Below are 11,086 nucleotides of genomic sequence, written 5' to 3'. Positions count from 1 at the left end.
CTGCAGGGTAAATCCAGACAGCTAGCTGGACTATCTATCCAATCTAAGATTTCTGTTGCATGACTAAAACAACCTTTGAACATACAAGTATAGTACAAGTTCCTTCCCAAGGCTATTTTGAAGTGGCGCCAGGGCTCCGTCCGGTGCTTAGAAAAGCCCAAGACGATTGTGATTGGTTTAAGGAAATGCCAATAAACCAGGTCCCATTTTTCTCCCATTCCGGAATGCTGTGTGGACCAACCAGCGAGACCTTCTTCTGCACCCCTGCGGAGGAAGGTCCGGCAATGTAAGACCATATGTTCCCCAGCATGTGCCTCCTAATATGTGGATTAAAGGAGAATTCTGGCCAATTTTTATGTTAATCTTGATCGCTATAAATATGCGAGTACTTTTGATTAAAAAAAAACGAACTGAGTCGGTGCAGGCTAAACTACTAAAAAGGCAGTTAATGGGGAAACTCGGAGTTCTTGTCCAATCTTGACCAGCAGCTGTCCTATCTCCCCATACCTCATAAACAGGATGTGATTGGCCTGCTCGGCAGGTATACTAGTATATTACAGGATGTACCCTCACGTACAGGTGTGCTGGAGCATGACATTAATGTGGGTAATGCTGCCCCCATTAAACAGCATGCATACCGCTGTCCGCTTGCTAAAAGGGAGGCCATGAGGAAAGAGGTTAGCTACTTGGTAGAGAATGGTCTTGCCAAGCCTAGCTGTAGTCCATGGAGTTCTCCCTGCTTGTTGGCGCCTAAACCCGATGGCAGTCCTCGCTTCTGTACAGATTTTCGTAAAGTGAACGCTGTTACTGTATCGGATTCTTTTCCTTTGCCCCTTATGGATGATTGTGTAGACAGGGTTGGGCCAGCTGTGTGTATAACAAAGCTTGATCTTCTCAAAGGATACTGGCAGGTTCCTTTGACACGGCGGGCCTCTGAGATCTCGGCTTTTGTCACTCCTGATGCTTTTATGCAGTATACGGTGATGCCGTTTGGCATGAAAAACGCCCCTGCCACTTTTCAGCGCCTTATGCAACATGTGTTAGGGGATGTACCTAACTGCAGTGTGTATCTGGACGACGTGGTGGTCTACTCCAGTGAGTGGGGTAGTCACATGTCCAGTCTGGAAACTGTTTGCCAACGGTTGGCGGACGCCTCCCTTACTCTTAACTTGGCTAAGTGTGAGTTCGGTAAGGCCACTGTCACTTACCTTGGTAAGCAGGTTGGCCAGGGTCAGGTTCGGCCTGTGGATGCTAAGGTAGCCGCGGTTATCTCTCTACCAGTGCCTAGCACTAGGCGTGAGCTAAGGCGTTTCCTTGGGATGACAGGTTACTATCGCTGTTTCTGTAAGAACTTTTCGGTAGTGGTTGCTCCTCTGACCAGGTTGTGTGGTTCCGTTCGTGTGGAATGATGAGTGCAGCCATGCTTACTCTGCTAAGTCTCCCTCTGTAGTGCTCCAGTGCTGGCTGCTCCTGACCTGGTTCGACCTTTTCAGCTTGAGGTGGATGCCAGTGCCACGGGAGCTGGTGCTGTGCTGTTGCAGGAAGGTGATGGGGACGTGTGTCATCCTGTCTGTTTCTTTTCCACCAAGTTCAAGCGTCATCAGTTGAACTACTCAACCATTGAGAAGGAGACCCTGGCGATGCTCCTTGCCCTACAGCACTTTAATGTTTATGTAGGATGCAGTCCGTTTGCTGTCACTGTTTACACTGACCATAACCCCCTTGTCTTTCTGGCCCAGATGTATAACAGCAATCAGCGTCTGATGCGCTGGGCACTTATGGCCCAGGGTTACAACATCTGCATCAAACACAAGAAGGGTGCAGATAACATTGTCGCTGACGCACTGTCCCGTGGGTGAGACTGGGTTTTGGGGGTCTTAAGTGTGTTTTAACGGATTAGGGTGTATTTTGTGATGATGCTCCAGGGGTGTGAAGAGGGGGGGGTTCTCTCTTATGGGAGGGGGTGTCACGTGCCGTGTTGTGTGTGTGTGTGATACTCTGCAGGTGTGTGTGTGATTCTCTGCAGGTGTGCTGCTGTGGGTCGCGCAGCTGAGGCGGGTCAGCTGATTGGTGCCCGAAGGGAGAGAAGGAGCGGCTGTGTGAACTGCTCAGACGGTCTTCCAAGGAGAGGGGAGGCGGCTGTGTGGGAGCTGTTCAGAGCTAGGCCTTGCTACCCATGTGCCAGTCGCCGTCATATATATAGCCTGTGGTTGCCTGTTGTGGTGTGGACACAAATAAATCTGCCGTATTTAACCGATTGCTTTTCGCCCCGCCCTAGGCTACTTTGCTACTTCGGGTCGTAACAGTGCCTTTGTGCCTCTTAACAGACACACAATGCAATTAATATGTCTGTACAACATGAACAGGGCCCTTAGGTAACATCAAGATGCGTTTTCAATTCACACATTGTTTTAATTCACCTACCCTGTCTTGTTCTTGCTGGTGGGTAGCTTGCTTGCCTGGTTAGCTGCTAGAACTAGCTGCTAGCTGTTAGCTGATATTGGTAAGTGTGTTCAGCCAGGGGTCGCAGTGGGTCCGATATGTTGAAATCACCCACCCACAGCTTATAGACTACTGATGATTGCTCATTGAAACCTACACTCTCAAATTTCAATTTGACAGTTTTCTTGACTGCCATTACGGACAATGATATCCCCATGGTGGCTGGACCCCCACCCCCCTTTTTGGCAGGTCAATATAACTCGTCAGTGCCTCCCAAAACTGTTCCAATTCACCGTTGCAACAATAAAACTGATCACAGCTATGCTTAATGGAAAAAATCCTGGTAGAGGATACGAAAACTACTTGGATAAGGTCAAGAAACAATTGTGGTCATGGTTAAAAGAAACCAATGTTGACTGTTGGTAGGAAACAGGACACAAACAGCGTTTCGTTGACCCATCCACTCACCTCTCGCTGTAAACTTAGTGACTCGAAAGCAATGTCACACTTTTTTCTCCTTTGTTCTCGACAGAAAAGAATCCTAAATCATACGGCAGCTAGAGGACTTTGTAATTTCGACGTAAACATATGATCTTGTGAGGAATATTTTTCATTTGGTGTTCAGAGCATTAAAACTATGTAATGTGAAAAATAACATCATTATTGCTTCTTTCCATGAACACATTTTCATTGAAGAAATGATGAAAAAAGTGTTATCAAACAATGGATATCTCAGAACCTGTTAAACCAAAACCCCTGAATTCACAAGGGACGAGAACACACAACTTTTCCTCCAACGTTTGACTTTTTATCATCTCATTATCAACAGTTCAGTACACTCATGGACGTTTCAGGCTCTGCCTTCCTCACTATGTGTCTTTTAGCTGTAGAACCCAGAAGGATTTCAAAGAGACAAAGAGACTTAATATATGAAGGCAATAACTAGTTTATGTGTTAAACCAAAACCATCTGTATGGCTTGATACCATAAAGGTATTTGAGAAGAGTTTATGGAAATTGACCCTTTAACACCATGTATGTATACAAATATGTACCAGTGTTAACGCATCCTTTTAGTTTTTGTAATTTTACATGTAATTTTTTTATCATATATAGTACAACTGTGCTGTGATGTGAGCCAGTGGACTGGGGAGAGGTCTGGGTCTCTGAAGCGTGACACAGAGGGTCAAACCTTGCTGGTCTGCACGATTTTGATAACGCTCTATTGCACATCTGCACTAATATAGCATTCATCTCTATCCCAATTATCCCACTTATCTAAATAACAAAAAACGTTTCAGGCAAATGAACACATTGCTCATCTAAAGCTTTAGCACAATAAAGGGCTGCAGGGTTTATTCTTGAGTGTCACCAATAATGACATATTCATGTAGCCTATGCTACACCCCTAGCAGAGGTTTTGATGCTTTGTCCACCAATCCACTAATGCCATCACTTCACTTAATTACCCTCAATTAAGACACTATAAAAGAATTGCAAAGAATTGCTAATGAACTAATTTGGAGACGTGAAAACATTCAAAAAGAGATCCTGGATTGAGGGCAATTAACCCCAGGCATCATAGATAAGCTACTTTACGTCCTTATGCAATCTCATTATATAGAGAGAAAATGTGAGCCCAAAGTGTAAATTCACTCTAAAATACTAGACAGCTCAATCAATATTTGGAGATCAGCAGGTGCTTTGCTGAGTATAAAAAGGTGCAAAACCTTGTGGATTCAGATACTTATTCTTCACATGTTCCCACATGGAACTAATGAGAAATGCCATTTGGAAAATTTGTCCATTTACAAATAAAATCTGCCTTACTCTCTTTGACTTTATCCACAGATTTTGTCTCTCATTTGATACAAGTGATTTAATTGGATTCACCTTCCATGGCCTAAGTGAAAGGTGAGTTCATGGCTAAACTGTTCAATTCAAACAGAGTGTGACCTACGTACACCACAAACAGTAGAGCTAAACAGAAAAAACGTACATACTGTAAGTGAAAAGGTTCTTGTGGCTAACGCGTTGGCAAACGATTCACACTTGACTCTTTCCTCCACCTGATGAATGTAAAGTAAGTAAATCCTCAACCTTCTTTTAGCTCTATTTTTATCTTCATCAACTCCTGGGGGAAATATGTAGCATTTTAGTTAGACTGCTAGATGTTTGGATTTTTTTACTAGCAAGGTGCTAGCTTTGCCAATTGGTGCTGGGCAGATAGTGTTTTTAATCAGATCTTTTGCTGAGATCACTGCATGCCGTGGTTATAAATGGAATTCAGTCAGGAACATAGATTGCAACAAATGGAAATACAGTTAAGCTTGGCGCTGATAGCTCCGCTCTTGATAATGTTCCCTGGACCAGCTAAGCAGCATGCAAAGCTGAAACAGGGAGCATGATGCAGCAACCCCCCCTGGGCAAAAAAAGAGTGAGCCAAAAGAAAGACATTGGAAACCATTTTAAACTTCTGACTCTGAACTAGTGAGGTGGAGGCAAAACATTGCCAGCAGCAGCAGTGAGTAAAGCAGCGTCGGTGTAGCAGGGATCAGTGAGGATGGAGTCACATTTAAAAGAGCTGCCTTGATGTGAGAATGGCTGTGATTGGTGTGTGTCTGAGATGATAATTCAATCAGCGGGCACACGACAAAAAAAGCAAAAAAAACATAAATGTAGCTAAAAAAGCTCTGTGGAGCCAACGGACGCTGCAGAGCTTGATGGTAATGCTTTGTGGGTACGAGTGACACCTATTTAACACAAAAAAACTCCTCAAAAAAGAGAATTACAGAGAATGTTCATCCATTGTGTGTCCACCCGTGGGTTTGGATAATGCTGAAGCGGTGGAATTGCCATGCTAATGGCACTGTCTGCCAAATACAAAGACTAATTGCTCAGCAAAACATAGAGAGCAGCACGCAGGTCACCAGACTCTTGTGAAACATACTTCAAAACGCTGATGCATACAGAACAGTCCCTTCACTTGTTATTGCGCCAAACTGTAAACAAGAGTACAAGGAAAATTAGCATGTACAGGTGGGAACGAAAATACCGGGAAGGAGCAACAACATCAAGTTTTTGAAAACAAACTCCCATGATACAAAAAAATGAAGACATTGTCTTTCTGCGCTGTTTCGTGAGCGAGTAATTATCCTGCATATCAAATTGCTGTGACGGTTGTTGGGTCTGTTTCCCATCCTCTATTGATTTGTGTATATTGTGTTTCTTCTGCTGCCGGCTTTCTCTTCTGCTTCTGTCTTTTGTTCTGGTGGTCCTGAGAGGATTTTGTGGGCCCAGCTTGTCCGTGACTTGCCAAATCTGATTAAAACAAACTGGTTCTACTCCAAGTCATTTACCTGGTGTCATGAGACATCCTAGGTTTTGGGTCACCACTAGAATGATTTGTTTATTCTTTTTATGGTAGAATAATTGAAGAGTTACATGTTGTTTGAGGTGAAATGTCAAGGCAGCTGGGAAACACAGGAGCAGGATATTTTGGTTAGAGAATGGAAACCCAACCCAAGCCTCGGACAGATATTTAGAAATGATGGGCTTGGTCACATCAGCGCGATAAGAGAACTTCTTTTGTGAATTTTTTGCAATTTTGATCTGCTTAAACCAATTTTGGTAGGCTTATGTTAATTTAATTCCAATTGGCTATATGATTGGGCCTCTTGTGCGCGCCTGTGTTAATGTGCGCTTGTTGACCCTTGTGCACTGATGCTCTCATGTGTCCTTCCTTCAGTTGCTTAATAAAAGCTTTCCACTCAAACAAACGTACATGTGTCATTAGTATGAGGAAAAAAATGAGATTCTAACTGTGTCGGGCTCGGATTGGGTTCGGTTACTGCTCTGTTGGACGCGGGTCGGGCTTGGACAGAAAAAAGCGTCCCGATCCATCCTCTGATTCTGGTTCCTTGTTCAGAATCATTTGAGAATATCAGAACCCAGTTGAACCTCCATTATTTAATTTGGATAACTGGTTCTATATTTACATTTGTAAGCAGGTTGTACATTTAACTATGTCACTTTAATTCTTAATATTTTAATTTTTACCTTAATTCCAAATGCAAAACTTCAACATTTATTTTCTCACATTTTTTAAGATCATTGTCACCTTCTTTATAGTTTTTTTTATGAAGTGATCAAAGGATGAACCTTCATACATCTACTCCGTCCTCCCCAGCTTGGAGAGTTCCAGAAGACTTTACAAATAAAATCCACTGTAGAGAGTGGATTTAAGACACCAAGAGGATTATTACATCCTTCTGTTTAATAAAGTGACACTTAGGGTTTTTTAGCATTGTGTGACAGGCCAATAATCGAAGAGCACTCTGTAAACACTGGGCCTACTATCAACAGAGAGCACTTGAAGTAGCTAAACAAAGACAATGGTGATAAACGGACGCTGAGCAGGATGTTAACTTGAACTACTTGGTGAGGAGGAATAAATATTATGATGGCCGACTAGCTAAAGTTAGAAGGAGTAACACAACTTGGCCACTAGTTTCGCATTGCTAGACCTTCCTCCACAGCTCTGTGAAGGAAGGTCTAGTGCTAGTCCGCACATAAATTAAAACGTGCTCTGGTTTCTTGGCATTTCTTTGTCTTCATCGGCTGGTGCCTCTGCAAAATAGCCTAGGGAAGGAACTGCTTTGAGTTGAACATAGGGACGTAGGGAGGCAAGCTCTGGCATTAGATGGCTGTTGAGTGTGTGATAAGAGTTTTACTCAAAGAAAAGATAAATATAATTTGATTGTCAGTTCTAGCTCGGAGGATTTTTCCTGAATTGACCAGAGTTTAGAATGCCAACACAAAGAAAGCAGAAGGTGAGGGACATCCGTCCCAAAATATGGGACATCCAGTGGAACCTCCGGCGGCACGGGAACAATCCACTAAATGAAACACTGTCGATATAAAGGCTATTACTTGGCCACCAAAACAAGCTGAATCTAGTGAATGCGACCAGTTGCACCTTTACTTTCTTCAATAAATTAAGCTAGTACTTAACTGTACTGATTGTAGATTTAATATACTTTTACTTGCGTATTATGTTATTTAATTTAACCTGTAGAATCAATCTCTAGGATTGGTTCGCAGGAGATCTGGCATCACCATGGTACATGAATAAGAAAGTAGGAGAGACAGCTGATGTTTCAGTTTAAGCTATGTATTGTTGCTGTGCACACATTTAGAGCAATGGGAGACAATGAGGCTTGTCGCTTATGTTTTTTCAATGTTTTTTTTTTATCTGAATCGCAGGGACAGAAGAACCTTAGATGTTGCTCCAGACAGAACAAAAGTAGACCACTGATTAGGAGTGAGTAAAGTCAGGTGAGAGTAGACCATTGATTAGGAGTGAGTGAAATCAGGTGAGAATGGGCGGCTCCATGCCAAGGAAGTAGGCTGAGGGTTACTGCATAGTAGGCCTCGATTCTACATAACCTTTATCAGCCTTAATTTAGTAGAATAAAAAGCTAGCCATCCTATATATGGTCAACCAAAAAGCTGCAACATCAACCAAAATAAATGCAAAACCTCCTGAACAGGACTGTAACACTGCCACCCTATATAAAATGGCTGTGAAAACTTTAATAGGAATGTTGATAAAGCAAGTCAACAAGCACAAGTTAGTGCAAAAAAGGTGAGATTTAACAACAAAACATTTACTAAAATTTTACAAAACTTAAATAAAGCCTCATCTAACTGGAAGCTCCCACCTGCCCAGGTAAGTATAGATGAGCTAAACTGAGAGCAAGCAGTATTTAAAAAAAAAAAAAAGAACCAAAAAGTGTTAGATTTCACAGTTACTGCTGACAAATGTGATAAGATGTAATTTCCTGCAGAACATCTTATCTATCTACTTGCATCCTGAAGGCCCTGAAAACCCACACAGAAACAAAAATACTTGTAATACGTCCCTGAAAAAATCCCAGCACTCTGAAGAATAGTAAAAGGTTGTATATATGTTGCATATTACATTTCCCATTGTTTTGATACAAAAGCCCGCTTTATTTTCCTTTTCAGTTTTTGCAGGTGCTTCTGCTTCTTCTTCTCCTTAGACAAAACCCGACCATGTTGCATTGTGGTACACGGGAGTAATATGTAGGGTACATCAAGGTTGTATCTCATTCTGCATTCTTCCGTCAGTACACTGCTAATGTGCACTAACCACTTACTGCCGTAGTGCCCACTTTCAATGGTTAGTATTGTCCCAAAAGGAACACTTTCAAACAAATCCAGAAAAAACAGACAGAATCAGCTGCATGGCTTCTTTCTCGCTTAAAATGTTTTCAGAAACATGTTTTGCCGAACTATTTTTGTTAAAAAACAAGATTGTCTTCCAACCGAGCCTCCATTATGGTCGTTTTTTAAATCCGGGAGCAGCCAGACCCACGTGTCGTGTTCATCCAATCAGCTGCCGGTCAAGGGCTGCCAACGTCCCTGGTCCCTCCCCCTTCCGCTTGTAGTCAAGATGGCGCCTGTTTAGGGTCCATCGTTCCACACTGAACTTTTTGACTGTTTTTTAGGGGGTCATCCAGGTACTTTGAGTGCACTGACTTTTTGCGTTAGCTACACTTAAATATACTTAAAACTAAGTGTTTGAATTGTGCAAGTAGGCGGTTTGAGACACAGCCAGTATGTACACTCAACTTAATGTATTACATATTACATATTTTGGGCTTCATTTAATAAATATAACTTGTAGTAGTACACAATAACATGTGTATTGTTTTGATTACAACATTGGGAATTACTTTACATTGCCTATTTACGTCTATTTATTTCTATTTCTCACTGTTAATCGTGTGTGTGTGGGTGTGTGATGTCAAAAACTAACTGGGAGTACAACAATCTGGTACGAGTTCACAGGTAGTAAGTTATGGGTTTGAGTGCCGTTCTAGGGCACTTTCACTGGTAGAAGATTGTGGAAACACGGGTCACGGGTTGCCTGGAACCGGCCCACCTTCAACCTGAGCCGAGGTATAATCAACCAGAATAACTGAAATCACTTGTTTGGGTGTTCACAGTTTAACAGAACCTCCATGCTAAGAGGAAGTGCGGGGGGGGGGTAATAAGAATTCCCACCTGTTTGCGACATCCCTGACTGAGCAGCTGATTTACCGCAACATCCCAGACAGAACTAAAGCCCCCCGAAAGCATTTGCTTATAAAAAATAAAAGATTTTTTATTGAAAAAAGTGGTCTTATGTCTTTCCAAGGAAATGGCAGCAAACATTTCCTCTCAATACAGTTAAAATACAGTTTTTTCTAGTAACTCATATTCTTTCAAGACAAATTATGTCCAAATGTATGTGTTTTACTTTAAGAACCAAATTCATTGTGTTTTAAAAAGTTGTCCGATGCATTTGAAGGTGTTCCGTGAAACACTGTCTTTAGCTTTATCCTTTTTTGTGGTTTGCGTGATTGACCCAGTCAATGAAACCAAATTCCAGATGTTAGACAGGTTCAGAAAACCCTTGGAGAAGTATGCAGTACACAGAGGCTTGGGATCACACATGATGAGATAATACAGCAACAGATTTAGACAGGCTTTTTTACCCTGACATGAGAACAGAAACTTTTATTACAGATCTGAAAGGTGAAAGAAAGGGAGTACACCACAGACTTGACAGCTCTCTGCGGCCATGAAAGAAAAATACATTAACAGTCAATTTTACACATGCACTTTGATGTATTTATAGGATGGCACAACTCTTTGTTCGCCGTGTCTCTTACTTTAGCAAAAGTGAGTCCATTAAACACTGTGATGTTCCTCAACTAATTGCGCTGCACTCAAGCCCGCCTTTGAGGCTGTCCTGTTGATCAGCATGAGACAGCATGCATGTGCAGCGCTTGATCCCCTTATGGACATTTAGGTGGCTGTTTACACTAATATGAGCAGCATGTGTCCATGTACTGAGTCATGTGTATTGTGAATAAGAATAACTACGGTGGGTGTTTTGACCCAGCCTGTTCGGATTCAGTAATGAGAACAACAGACACATCCTATTGTGGTGCCTACATTGCCTTATATGGAGCATTTACATGAGCCATTAACACATTCTCTCAAAGTTGAAATATGTAAAACTGTGTCTGACATCTGTCACTACTTGAGAACCACCTCTCTTCTGCATCTTATTTAGTTTTTATCTTCTTCTCAGAACCTTTCTACTTTATATGCAACCTCAGCGTACCAATTTATACTTCTCAGTTGCTACAAGAGCCACATTGTTAAATAATTCAAGCACAGCATGTATGTGTTTCTCAAACGACTGCAAACTTGATACATTTTAATTGACACCTAAGGTTCAGGATAGCGCCATTAAAAACTGTGCGTAATGGCTTTATTTTCCACCCCGATTTTGAAAACACATAAAACACTTAATGGTAATGGATTTGTAAATCTGGGGAGAGGGCATTGTGAGATTGAGGAGGGAGGAGAGGCAGAGGAGGCTGATTTTTCTTCTTCTTGTAGGTGTACATTGGCGTTACCTGTCCATCAGTGTGGTGAGTGGACCTGGAGAAAGAGGACTTGAATGTGTATGAAACTAGGTTTAACTTTGCCTCCTGTGGACAGACCGCTTACCTGCTGAGAGCCACACACACATACTGCAGAGAGAGAGAGAGAGAGAGAGAGAG

Source organism: Etheostoma spectabile, chromosome 23 (assembly GCF_008692095.1).
Source record: "Etheostoma spectabile isolate EspeVRDwgs_2016 chromosome 23, UIUC_Espe_1.0, whole genome shotgun sequence".
NCBI lineage: Eukaryota > Metazoa > Chordata > Actinopteri > Perciformes > Percidae > Etheostoma > Etheostoma spectabile.
This window is presented reverse-complemented; position numbering follows the sequence as displayed.